Source organism: Stigmatopora nigra, chromosome 7, assembly GCF_051989575.1.
Source record: "Stigmatopora nigra isolate UIUO_SnigA chromosome 7, RoL_Snig_1.1, whole genome shotgun sequence".
NCBI classification, from domain to species: Eukaryota; Metazoa; Chordata; class Actinopteri; order Syngnathiformes; family Syngnathidae; genus Stigmatopora; species Stigmatopora nigra.
The window spans coordinates 3,306,450-3,319,295 of NC_135514.1; the positions used below are offsets into that span (position 1 = coordinate 3,306,450).

The following is a 12,846-nucleotide window of genomic DNA, read 5'->3' on the forward strand; positions in this document are numbered from 1 at the left end:
TGTGGAGTTTGCATGTTCTTCCTGGGCCTGCACGGGTTTTCTCATAGTACCCACATTCCAAAAACATGCAGGCTGATTGGACACTCTAAATTGCTCCTAGTTATGAGTGTGAGCGTGAACGGTTGTTTGTATCCTTGCACTGCGATCGGCTGACCACCGATTCAGGGTGTACCCGGCTTCTGTCAGCTGGGATATGCTCCAGCACCCCCTCTAACACTAATGAGGATAAAGTAGTTCAGAACATGAGATGAGAGAGACTATTTAGCCCAGATTCATATTTACTTCTGGCACATGTCCATCTTACCTTCGACAGTTGTGGCTTGGCCTATTTGACCAATGGATGAAATATACCTGCACCCAAAGAACATGGCCTATATGTTCTTTGTGCTTTATCTCTACCAGGCCTACCGGTAGAGCAATAAAAAAAAAGAAAATGGATTGACAACCTCTAATTGAACAGGCCTGTGAAGGCTTTCACATGAAAGCTGAAAAATCGCCATTTACATTAGCATGGAAGGTGTGCATTAGTCTTGGCCGGACATTAGGTAGACCATGATTGCTGTGTTATCAGTAACATAACAGACATCCTGAAAGATTGCTTCCGGGAACGACAGCACCGATACCGATAGCTCCCATTGTACTGTGAAGAAGGGAACATGCTGCACAAATCATGGATGTCAGCAAAATGGAGAGCAGATAGGTTTCTGTGCTTGTGTGCTTTGGTTTTTCTAACCTGTGTCTGGGCCATAATTCTAAACTTGCTCCGTCAAAATGCATAGCATTGCAGAAGATTCTTGATCTGCTTGGAACAGAATTACAACTAAACCATAAGCAACTCATACCCATTAATGTTCCAACATCTAATGTCGTGATACACCTGAATCATATATTTGGGATCGGCATGATGTTTCTGGACAGCTTGCTGATGAGTTGATCATTTGATTCGGGCTTGGTAGAGGTGGGAGATATGGAAAACAGACTGGATAAGGGCTCTCGAGGACCGGACTTGGCCACCCCTGCGCCTACTAATAACTCTGACTGTGCTCTACACGTTGGCTGCAAGAAGGTGTATGGAACTGAATTCATAATTTTTGTAAGAGACACCTTACTATGCTTTACTAATATATGATGTATGCTGCTGTATATGGACTTTGGATAACAAAATTACCACAAAAAAACTGCTATTTAAACAATATTTTGACTATTATTTAGCTGTTAGTTTTAAGCCACTGGAGATTCTGTGTGAGTACAACTATTAAGATAGCACTCTAATAGCTGTGGCTCTTTGAAGCTGAGCACAGGAAAGCAAATGTTGTAAAACACCACCAGCATACTTCCTTCCTGTCTTTGGTGTATGCTCATTTATGTGTGTACTTCACTATCATTAGCTCCATAGAAAGTGCTGGTTTGACTAGGACTGTTACGCCACATTTCGGTTTCAATACTGCATGAAGTGCATGAAGATGATGTGACCCTGAAGATTAGTGTCAGAAGCAATGTAAACCCCATTTGGTGTACAGCACGTGTAAAAAAGGGAAAATAAAATATTTTCCAATGTAAAAAATAATTCTGGCTTTGTTGAATTTTGTTGATTTCTCTGCCACAACTGCAGATTGTCAGTCTTATTTCTATAATTTTGAACTTTAAAGATTTTAATATTGTCTATTTACTTCTGCAACTGAAACATAGTTCTGAAGTTTCTAGCAAGAGATGCAGTTTCCCTGAGACACGAAACATCTCACCAGGCAGGCATCAAGGAAGGAGGTCTTATGTCTATGTACGGCTACTGGGGCGGTTTTCTCCCAAAGAGAAACACGTGCATTGTTGTCATGTTGAATGCTCTGAATTTCCCGTAGGTATGAGCATAAGTGGTTGTCAGTGTAGTTGTGCCCTGCAATTAATGGCCACCAATTGTGGGATAGGCTCCAGCACCCCACACAACCCTTGAGTTTAAACGTTTCGTACAATGAATGGTTTTTAATTTAGTTAGTTTTAATGTTTTTTCTGCCACATTTGTTAATTTAGTATTTCATGCTTTGGGCTTAATTAAAAATTGAAAACAAGAGTCTTGTAGACATTCTTGTCACAATTACCACAGTGAGTACAGCTTACCGCTTGTGGTGTCACTGCCTTTTTATAACTTGCAGCTCTTTGAAAACGACGATGTGATTTACAGTGTTGCCAGCTGAATTGGTGGCCAGCCAATTGCAGGGCTCGAGGAGATGAACAACCATTCACGCTCACACTCATACCTTGCAGCCTTAATTACATATCCTTTTCCCTTTATTAACATGGCTGCAAATGATTCAGCTTCCAATTCATCCTGATTTCAATACGATTAGTAATACAGACTTAGCATATTCTGTTATTCTTTTATACACCACGAGTGAAGCCACACCCTATGATAAGCATTGCCCAAAGTTGTTAAGGGTTACCAAATGTATGTATTCATACTTAAAGAGAACAAAATACAAATATGAAATTTAATATTGACTAGTGCCTGATGAATTATTTGGTTTGATTTTACAAACTGGAACCATCTTGCAAACATATGTCGGGGAATTTCATGTTCTTTTGTGATTGGGTGGGAGGACTGACTTCGTGCATGTGGCCCAGTAGTCTATATGACCTCAAATAACATCCACCAGTGGCTCAGACATCAGGCCAATGTGTTGGCGAATAAAGGAAGGAGGAATAAAAGCAGGGAGTTAGTTCTCAAATCCAATCTGATATGGGCTGTGGGATGATGTTAGTTGTCGCCGCAGCAACAATACCACAACAAGGAGGGTGGTGTTTATCTGTTTCTGTCTTTTAACAGTGCTCTCACACTGACACACAATTTACACTAAGCCTTAATTCCTACAGCAGTTTCACAAATAAGAGTTAACTTTCTCAAAGCAAACCAAAACAAATGTTGTCTGTTAAATCCATTAATTTCTGCCATTGCTCCACCTCAATTGGTTCATTGTGAGAGAATGAAATAAATATGGGGGGGGGGGGGCTTCATTCAATATGGTTCTTTTAATTTTAGATACAAGAGGCTGCATATGACACATTGTTTTTACATACTAGTTGTCTTTGACTTGAAAACACTCCTGCATGTTCTAATGCAGGGATAGGGAATCTATGGCTCAGAAGCCATATGTGGCTTGTTTGATGGGTGTATATGGCTCTCTGCGAACCTGTGTGGTAAAATATGGGACCCACTGGTGAGAGACCTAAGTCCCGAACGCACCAATGGGAGCGCCACGCCGGCACTGTGGCGCCGAAACTATCTCTACCACCTTTTTTAAATCATAGTTTTTATTCATTAGACTCTTCTGCATACTCTCATTGATACTCATTGATTAGCAACATTGAAACAATGTTCTCAAAATAATTCAGACTTTTTTTTACTTTCAAATTGGTGAAATGAATAATACATGCTCACATTTTCATGTATTTTTACTTTTAAATTCTGAGTATAGGTCTCAAGGAATTGAGAATTTAAAAATATGAATAGTTTATGGCTCTCTTCCTCAAAAAGGTTCCCGACCCCTATTTTAGAGGCTAGATTCCAAAGTGTAGAAAATAGAATCCTGCACATCCTTCAAATCTCTGAATTTGTAGGCAGCACAGTGGTAGACTGTTTAACACGTTTGCACATCTCTGCTCCTTAAACTCACATTAAGTGTTTAAATTTGGCTTACGTTGTGGTGGTATTTATTTTATAAATATGCAGTACTTACCACTTCACCACCAACCTTCCAATTTACACATTGGCTCAATCAGAAAACAAAACACATACACATAATCACTTCGACCCCTGCTACGTCGACTTGTCTATTTACACACTTTATGGCTGAGCAGACACTCATTAAAAGAGTTGACATAATAGCAATAGTTGTGTTTTTGGTTGTTTTTTTGGTTCTGGTTTTGTGTTGGTTGGACCATTTAACATTTTTTCAACCCACACAAATATAGTATGTATTGTGACTTCTGCTTAGTCAGCACGTTGACAAACATCATTGGGGTTACTTTAAAAAATGAGCATAATGGCGATAACTGCTGGCTGACTAGACATGTCTGTGGAACTTTTGTATGCAACTGCAGCCTCACCATGCACATGCACACAGCTGCGTGCATGAATTTAAAACTAGAATTTCATGGATAAAAATGTATTCAATTAATTTATTTTAACAATGTTCAAAATTCGGAATTAGCCTGTCCTTTATGCACATGCTGCATAAAAACCAGAATACGGCAGCGTGGGCTGTGTATGAAAATGTACCTTAAAATGATCACCTGCAGAAGTTACTCACCGCATTTTGATGTTGTTAATCTTTATATAACAAGAATAATGGCGAGTCAATGGTGGCTGTTTTAAGAGAAGCCTCTCAAACCGATTCCACATAGGGCCGTAGTGGGTCCTGGTCTTTGTTCCAACCTATCCAGTGCCGACATTTTAACCAATCAGGTGTCTTTTTAAAATAAGTAGCACCTGACTCTAATTAACTGATTACACTTGCAAAAGGTATCCTTGTTGAGTTGGAATGAAAACCTGCATCCACAGCGGCCCTTTGAGGACCGGTTTAAGACCACTGCAAGGGTGTCAGACTCGGGTTGGTTCGCGGGCCGTGTTAACGTCAACTCGACTTCATGTGGGCCGGACCATTTTAAATATAATATTTAGATTTATTTTTATAAATTGATAAAAAGAACTGGATTTATAGCCCTGAATATTCAGTTTTTATAGATATAAAACAATGTTTATCTTAGCTTTTTTTTAAATATATTTTTAGATTTTACAAAATGATTTTTGAACTAAAAACATTGAAAAAATGGATTAATAAATGACAATTATTGAGTTGAAAGCGGTAAAATCAGGAAATTTAACATGCATCTATACTCTTCATTTTAATTTGATCCTAGTATAGAAATTTGGCACTCATCATTTACTTTCCCGGGCCACACAAAATGATGCGGCGGGCCAGATTTGGCCCCCAGGCCGCCCCTTTGATAGCAGGTACTCTAACATGTAACTGAAGGAAAACTTACAGTCACATACATAATATTAAATGTGTAAAAAAATGTTGTGAGAAAAGCCCTTAGACAACATTATCAACGCCCCTGAACATCTGTTGCCTTTTACCCAACACTTGAAAGTACTAATTATGGAAAGGGAGCAACGCAGACAAAGACACCTTAAAGGAATACAGGTGCAACATAAAATGTATATTTTCATATAGTGTGACCATAAAATCAACAACTGACACCCATGTTGTTTTTTAAAGCATCATTTAAAGCCAGTTGTGACGTCATGCACAAATCAATATGAAAAACAATCATGCTGGTTGATGAGAAGTGTGTCAAACATTCTGCCTCCTCTATTAGTACTTTATTTAGTAAATTTCCAGGAAGCAACACTGAACATGTCTTTCACTATTGTTTGCATGATGCAAAGAGGAAGTGATCTTATCCCAAGTGATAAAGAAGGATGCTTGTGAGGAGATGTTAATGCCAGGTGTAAAGCATGGCCTCGGAGATTCACATCTCTAAGGAGGAAGTTTGATTGTGATGAGTCATTTTTCTAAGAGGCTGAAAGGGTACATGTATTCTCAATGTAATACTGTAATACAGATTAATCGAGTGTGATTTTCCTTCTATAAACTAATATTACTGATTATTATGTCCCTTTAAATACTGTGATCAAATCAGAATAAAATTAATTGTTTGATTGGTCTAACGTAATAGCTTATGGAAGATGAAGACCTTCTCATGTGATAATGGGCCTCTAAAATGTTTTAATTATTGTATTTTACTATACAATCAATACTATTTCTACCATATTGTCTTTCTTTAAAAAAAAACATTATTGTTTTATCTTAATTTTCTTTTTTTTTTTTACTTGACAAATTTGACCAACATTGGTTTCAGTGAATGACTCCCATCAACAGTAAATTGAATTTTAACGGTCTGGGTCTTCTCTCCGAAAAGGACTCGTGGTGTTACATAGCACTGCCTGCTGAGTGAACCTTGCAACTGCACCAAGCAGCAATAAAAAAAAAGCCATATTCCAGCATCTCAGCTATATATCTGCAAGATAGTATTATCCATGCATATGTATTATCTATGCAGCCTGTGATCCTTATAATATTGCTGATGTTTCCAAAAAGTCTGTCATCACAAGCATAAGTTTTAATGTCACCTACAATATAGCCGATACACTGAAGGTTGAGAACCATATTTAGAAATGGCCAAGAACACATACTAATAATTTGGGAAGGTAAAATTTGAAAAGGAGGGATATACTAATTTTGCTATGCTCTGGAAGAACTGACATACTTCTTTTTTTTCCTTCTAATGAGCTTGAATGAGTGGGTTCCCTTTTCCCCCACCTCTCTCTCCTCCTCCCCACGTTCGTCACACACACCCCAAAACATCCCCCTCCTATTAAAACAACTCGCCAACCTGGTGTAGCCCGGTAAAGGGGCTCTGGGACAGCTGAAACAGCATCAGAGACTTGTGGCCACTTTTGTGCTCAGTGAGACTTGGATGCTTGGATAGCTTTTTTTCTCACACAAATGCCCCAAAGACTGGCAAATACAACTTGAGCCCAAGAAAGATTGCTGGAAAAACATTTTTCTCTTTTTTTTTCTTCTTTTTATTATGGGAGTGAGGTTGTCAAAACTGGTGGCTCCTTTTTTTTTAAGGATTTTGAATAATGCATGTAAACTTTGATGGAGAAAATTACTTCTTATTTTTATCTGGCTTATCTTTACTTTGTTTTTATGTTGTCACCAAAGTTGAGTGACATGATTATGTATAAGAAAGACATGTGGTGCCATGATAATGACACACAAGAAGAAAATAGTAATTTTTCTTGAGCATTCCACACAACTCTGAAGAAACGCCATATCTCTCCTCAAATCATTTTTTTAAATTTTATATATTTATTTTTTTAATCAGCACATTTTAGAGGATCCATGAGAGTCCCACAAGTCTCCAGTGAAACTTTATTTAACCTCTCACTCTCAGTGGAGTGGAGTTGACCACATCTACACCGAGGACCAGCAAACGTGGGACGTCTGCCTCAAGGTAGGTGGCATCATTATGACTCAGTATAGTCAGCTGCACGTCTGCTGTTACTTACCTTCAAATGACAACATTTACCCCCATTATAAATAATATTAATGCTTTTGTGCCATTTCCAATACAAAAAAGGAGCGTACACGTGTAAAAGTGCATCTTTGGTTACTTTTGCAGTGAAACTAAGGTGTGGTTATTTTTTCCTCCCAATAACTGATATAAAGCATGAAATAGGCAAAGAAAAAATATTATTTTGTCTTTATCTAAATTGCTTGATACAAGGCTGCCTGTATACTACTATACGTACCACAGTAAATGCTTTCTTTTCATTCATACACATCTACACATGGCCTATAATTAAAACCAGAGCATGCAAGCATTGGGTTGAAGACGTCAGTTGCTTGTACGTCATTTATTTCGATGCAAGGACCAATAGGAGGGCTTTGTTCAGATCCAGTTGATGTCATTGAAGGGGCGCGTGATTTGACATGATAGACAATCATCCCATCTTGTTTCATAATATAGAACTGATGTCGATGTAGTTTGACACTGAATAATGTCATATAATTTGGGTTTTTAAATGGCTACAGTATATTAAAATGAGAGGGAAAATACACTTTATTATTGACAAGTGTCGGACATTCAATAGATAAATAAAACCAGCCATAATGTCCATATAATACTCGGTAGAAACAAAATATCAAACAGGATACATTACCTTATCGAATTATGTCCTCTATTTTTGTAATATATTCACACAGCTCTACTATCGTTCCATGTATCATCAGCTTTCCAAGAATTCTGGAGATATACGACCCATTCAGGACTTGTACATTTATAAAAATGTACACAGGGCATCTGTTAGTACACTGCAAGCAAGTCAGTGCCATGGAGTGTTAGATGTCTTGTTCACAGTCAAACACTCTGTCCATCTGTGTTACAGGATGCATCCAAATAGAGCAGAAAGTCATTTGCTATTTAAGAGAGGAAACCATACCATGACTGGTCCCCATTAAGGCATCCAACACTCACGTGCCAATGGCCCGTGCATGGTCCTTCATTGCATTGGCCTCAGGGCTACAAGATTACGACTAGGAAAGTTAGAAGGAAGCGCCGTGAATCACTCACAAAGCAGCTTTTATTTAACATCCAAATAGATTTTTGTTGTTGTTAAGTAGCACAAAAGCAATATTGGAGCCAGACAATAATGGTAAAAATCTACTTTCTCCCTTAGTTCTCTGCTACCTCATTCTGATTCACATGGGGAGTACTGATGGTATAAATGAGCTTCAAAAGTGACATTGTCCTGTAAACTAACCCAAGAGTTTTATACATTGGTGCTTTGTAAAATTCCCATTCCCGTAAGTCTCCCTAGAATAGCAATTGAACCTTTTAAGGCAACAATTTGAATGTTGCTATTTTTATTTTCTCTGATTGTGAACTAAGTATATTTTATCTTGATCCTGTGTGATAAACATTGACAGCAAGGTAGTCCAGATAGAAAAACTACAAGAGATCCAAGTTGGTTCCTCGAAAGTGTCAATGCTTTAACTATTTACTGACATAGTATGCAAATGGCTTGATTTTTTTTGGGAACTGCCAAATACAAGCATCCTTAACATGTTTCCATATTTAAATGGTCAGATAAGGTATCTATTTCTCAAACAGTGGCCTACACAAAGAAAATCGTTGCTTAGTCAGTGAAATCATGATGACTGGTTGAATTTCAGCCTTAATTTGTTGGCATTTGGCAAGAGTCAAAGGCATGAGAGAGCGGAATACTGACAGCTGCAACCAACTGATGAACGTTAACACCCACTCGCTGTCCACGCCCCTCTATGTTGAAAAAAAAGGTCACTGTTGAGGAGACTCCACTAACTATCAGACTACTTCAATTTAACAAATCATAATCAGTACACAATCAAAGCACATTTATGCTCGTTCTGACTGATTGACAGGTTTGTTACACGGCTGATTGGTCTATTCAGCAGCTAAGTAGCGAAAAACAATCTAGTTTGACACTAAATCTTTCTGCAAGAATATCTAAGTCAGGCATTGTGTCCTTAATGGACTGCTTCAATTGAAAATAAATCAAATTTCTTTTTGACTGAGGCTCTTTTGATGTCTTCCATCCTTCCCTCATTCAGAAAATTCAAACTAATTCTTCAGTTTTTTTATTTTTTGCTCTGGCTTCACCTCCTTTATGGAATTGCTACCTATTTCACTATTGTAAACATAGAACTTCATTATGCCTCTTTGTGAATAATGATAAATATGACTGTGGAGACCATCTGTGAGATATATTTTGCTATTGCATAATAATAGTTTTATGAAATGTTATGTTTTTTTTGTTGAAACGCAGTACTTTATTTAACTGATAACAGCAAATAATTAAGTCAGTAAAAGTAGCTGAACAATATGTGGAGTTTGCCCGTGCTTGTAACATTCAACTATTTTATGTTGCAACTTCATTTAATCAATTTCAATTTAAATAATTTATCCATGATTTATGATAATAAAAACTATCAGATTTGTATTGGATTTTTATCCAAAGCTTGTATATGATAGTCCTTGAAGGTTGGATGCTATAATTCCTCCACCCTTATACTGAGTAGAGCCCTCCCCTGAGGCCAACAGCTAGCTCAGCTGTTTGCTGTCTACTGACATTATTGTGTTTCCACCTTCAAACACCAACATCATGTTGGCTGACGACAGAACACGGGTGGTCATGATCTTGGGGGTTTAGCCTAGAAAGAGAAAATGAGGAATGTGTATGCGATGTGTTGCGAAAAATCTGGAGCTGGACACCTCCAAAACAAAGGAAGTAATTATCGAAAGAGGACAATCCTCCACCCAACAGTGGAGGGGAATGAGTGGAGAGAGTGGTTTTCCTAAATTTCCCCAGGGTATATATTGCAGATGACATCAGATAGACTTCCAACACATTGGTGGAACTGAAGAAGGCTCGTCAGAGGTTTGATTTCTTGCTGTTGCAAGACAAACATCACATTAAGAAGCAACTGGTGGTTTCATTTACGCGGCCCTCACTGAATTACAGATTGAATTACCCACAGCAGATACGCCATTTTATGTACATTTCTTTCGATCTCTGGCAGCTGATGGTGAATCAACTTATCATCAATCTAAAACAATTCTACTGAGTACTAATAACACATGCTACAGACATAGACTTTTTATCATATATCATGGGGCCTAGACTAGATATCTGCCAACAGGGATTCCATGTCTTCCTGCTGAATTGCGGAGACATGCACACTTTATACTTGCATGACGTTTGCAAGAGTTATTGCAGCATGTGTCAGTAGAGCGATAATGCATCACTACATACCGGAACTCTCCAATGTGATTTTATACGACGTGCATTTATATATATATATATTTTTTTTTTTAAAACCTCCATACTCCTATAAAATCTGACATGTTCGTCTGTCCGTGGGTTTTGATTTCCTCTGACTGTAACAATGAATAAGACTTTCTAGTTCTGATAGTTGCAAAATTAAAATAGCAATGGATCCCCTGTTTTTTCTGACTCTCCAAACTTTTCATTCATTCATTTTAAACACTGCTTATGCTGGTCAGGGTTGCAGGTGCTGGAGCCAATCCCAGTTGACTTTGGGAAAAAGTTGGACCACACCCTAGACTGATCGCCAGTCAGTCGTAGAACACACATCACTATTCATACTCATAATTACCCCGCCACCAAACAGAAATCGATTACATGCTTATCCGCGCCGAAGTCAGGCAAGTTAACCACTACACCATCAGGTAGCCCCAAACAACTTAAAACTTTGAACTGCATTTCAAATGTGATGGCTGTCTGTCCAAATTTAGTCCACATTGACAGCTGTGGTTTTGTAGATGGTGCAGCTAAAGGTGAGCATTAAAATCAATGCATTTTGACTGCACAAGCCTAACTGTGCTTTACCATTCAATGAAAAGATGGCATGCCAACATATTAGTTATGTCTCTTTTACTATTCACCTGTGTTAACGATTTAACCCTCAACTGTTCAGAAATACATATGGCATAGCAACAGAAAACCATTCACTCAAGTTCACATGTGAACTCACACGGCCTGTCCTGAATTCTAGTCAATGTTGCGCTATAGAATCTGTGATTGGAATTAAGTACATTTAATTAAAAGTTGATGAATGTTTTCAGGAATTGTTAGGTATTTGTTGCAACAATACATTATTTTTTAAACAGAAATAACAGTAGAGCAAACAGAATGTTTCCCAATTTCCTTTGGCGTTGTATGAAAGAGAAGTTACATAAAATAGATGTTACATAAACGCATTGAAGTAATATTTGTAATCCTTAATTCAGTTCAAAGTAACTCACATGGGACCGGGGCTAAATGCTATGTACAGTATGCTGCTGCTATACAAAACGGGAAAATTCTGTAGTTTTTGTCATGTTGGATTTCCCAGCTTGATATTTTCTCCAGCGTAGCAGGTATTACTGACCTTGCAATTTCCCCAGTGACGAATAAGCAAACGGCAATTCTGGTGCCTCTCCAAATATGTCCAACTGTCATTATTTTGCTTGGCCGGTGTATCTAAGGAGAACAGACATTGTTATTATTTTAAACAGCTAACACAGACTTTTCCAGACCATGCATGCATTCAGTAATCCATGTTTTCATTCATTTCAAACACATAGCCACTCTCCATCCATACAAAGTTTCATCTGTTGTGACCTCAAATGAAATAAGGCCAAAGGGAGTTTTCCTCATTAAACTAATACTGACATCAGAAGACACGACTAAAAGGTCCAACCCATGCATGCACAGCAAGTGACAACGTTCTCAAGAACTGGATTTCAAAACTAAATAATGAACGGTGATATCATCCACACCATTGATAACCACTTGAATTTAAACATTTTGTATGATCGAGGGCGTCGGTGTGACATTTTCTTCATTGACGCTCGCATTTACTGTGAGATTCTCATAATTTTATGTCACATGATAGCGAGCCAAGTTCAATGGAACTATCACACCTGATTCTTCGTCTGGTTTTTGTGTTAACTTTCACACTGGGCCAACTGGTGATGAGACAGGGGTTTGGATCATAGACTCAAGTGGGACAACAAAGAACAAAGCCGCCTTACAAGTTGCAAATCCAAAGAGTGTCATCCTTTCAAAATTCACACATATCCTAAAAGTTTGACACATTCAAATTTCCTATCTTTACAGCAACAGTATTGAAGAAAGTTGTGAATCCATGTGGTTAAAAAAAAACTTCTAACAGGAATATGTATGTAAAGAGTGGTCAGGAATAAGCAAGAATGCCAAAAGGCAACAAAAGGTTGTTTTGTTTTTACTTTGTAGGTTTGCGTGTCATCCATAGATTTGTGATGGTTTTCATCAGGATCTCCTGCAGTTCCAAAACAAACCCAGGAATTTAACTTGTAAAACTAAATTCTATAAAGGTGTTAATGTGCCCTTGTCAGCCATATGGTAAGATGTCATTGTGGTATAAAGAGATTCCATTTGTTCTCTGACTTATTCATGTGGCAAAAACTCACACTTATACCATGATATGTGAATCAAACACAGTATTACTATTTTGATTGCTGCATTTGCCCCAATTCAGAAGATTGGGTTCCTTAAAAACGGATCCAAAAACAGAGAGTGAAGGGGTTTAGATTGCTCTTTTGTCTTGTAAAACATTGTACAACAGAAGCTAACACACACTCAAGCTAAAAAGGTCTGGTTGATGTGTGTATTTACATAAACATTCAATTTGCTCTCGT

General features: G+C 37.9%; 1 long non-coding RNA gene across 3 annotated transcripts in view; it reads right to left on the reverse strand.

The window, feature by feature from the left end:
* The window catches only part of LOC144199288 (uncharacterized), an 85,150-nt gene that overhangs the window by 55,665 nt on the left and 16,639 nt on the right, over positions 1-12,846 (reverse strand). For all 3 annotated transcript variants that reach the window (XR_013326880.1, XR_013326879.1, XR_013326881.1), the window contains exon 2: positions 11,556-11,647. This is a non-coding gene — a long non-coding RNA (uncharacterized LOC144199288). The remainder of the gene's footprint in view (positions 1-11,555; positions 11,648-12,846) is intronic.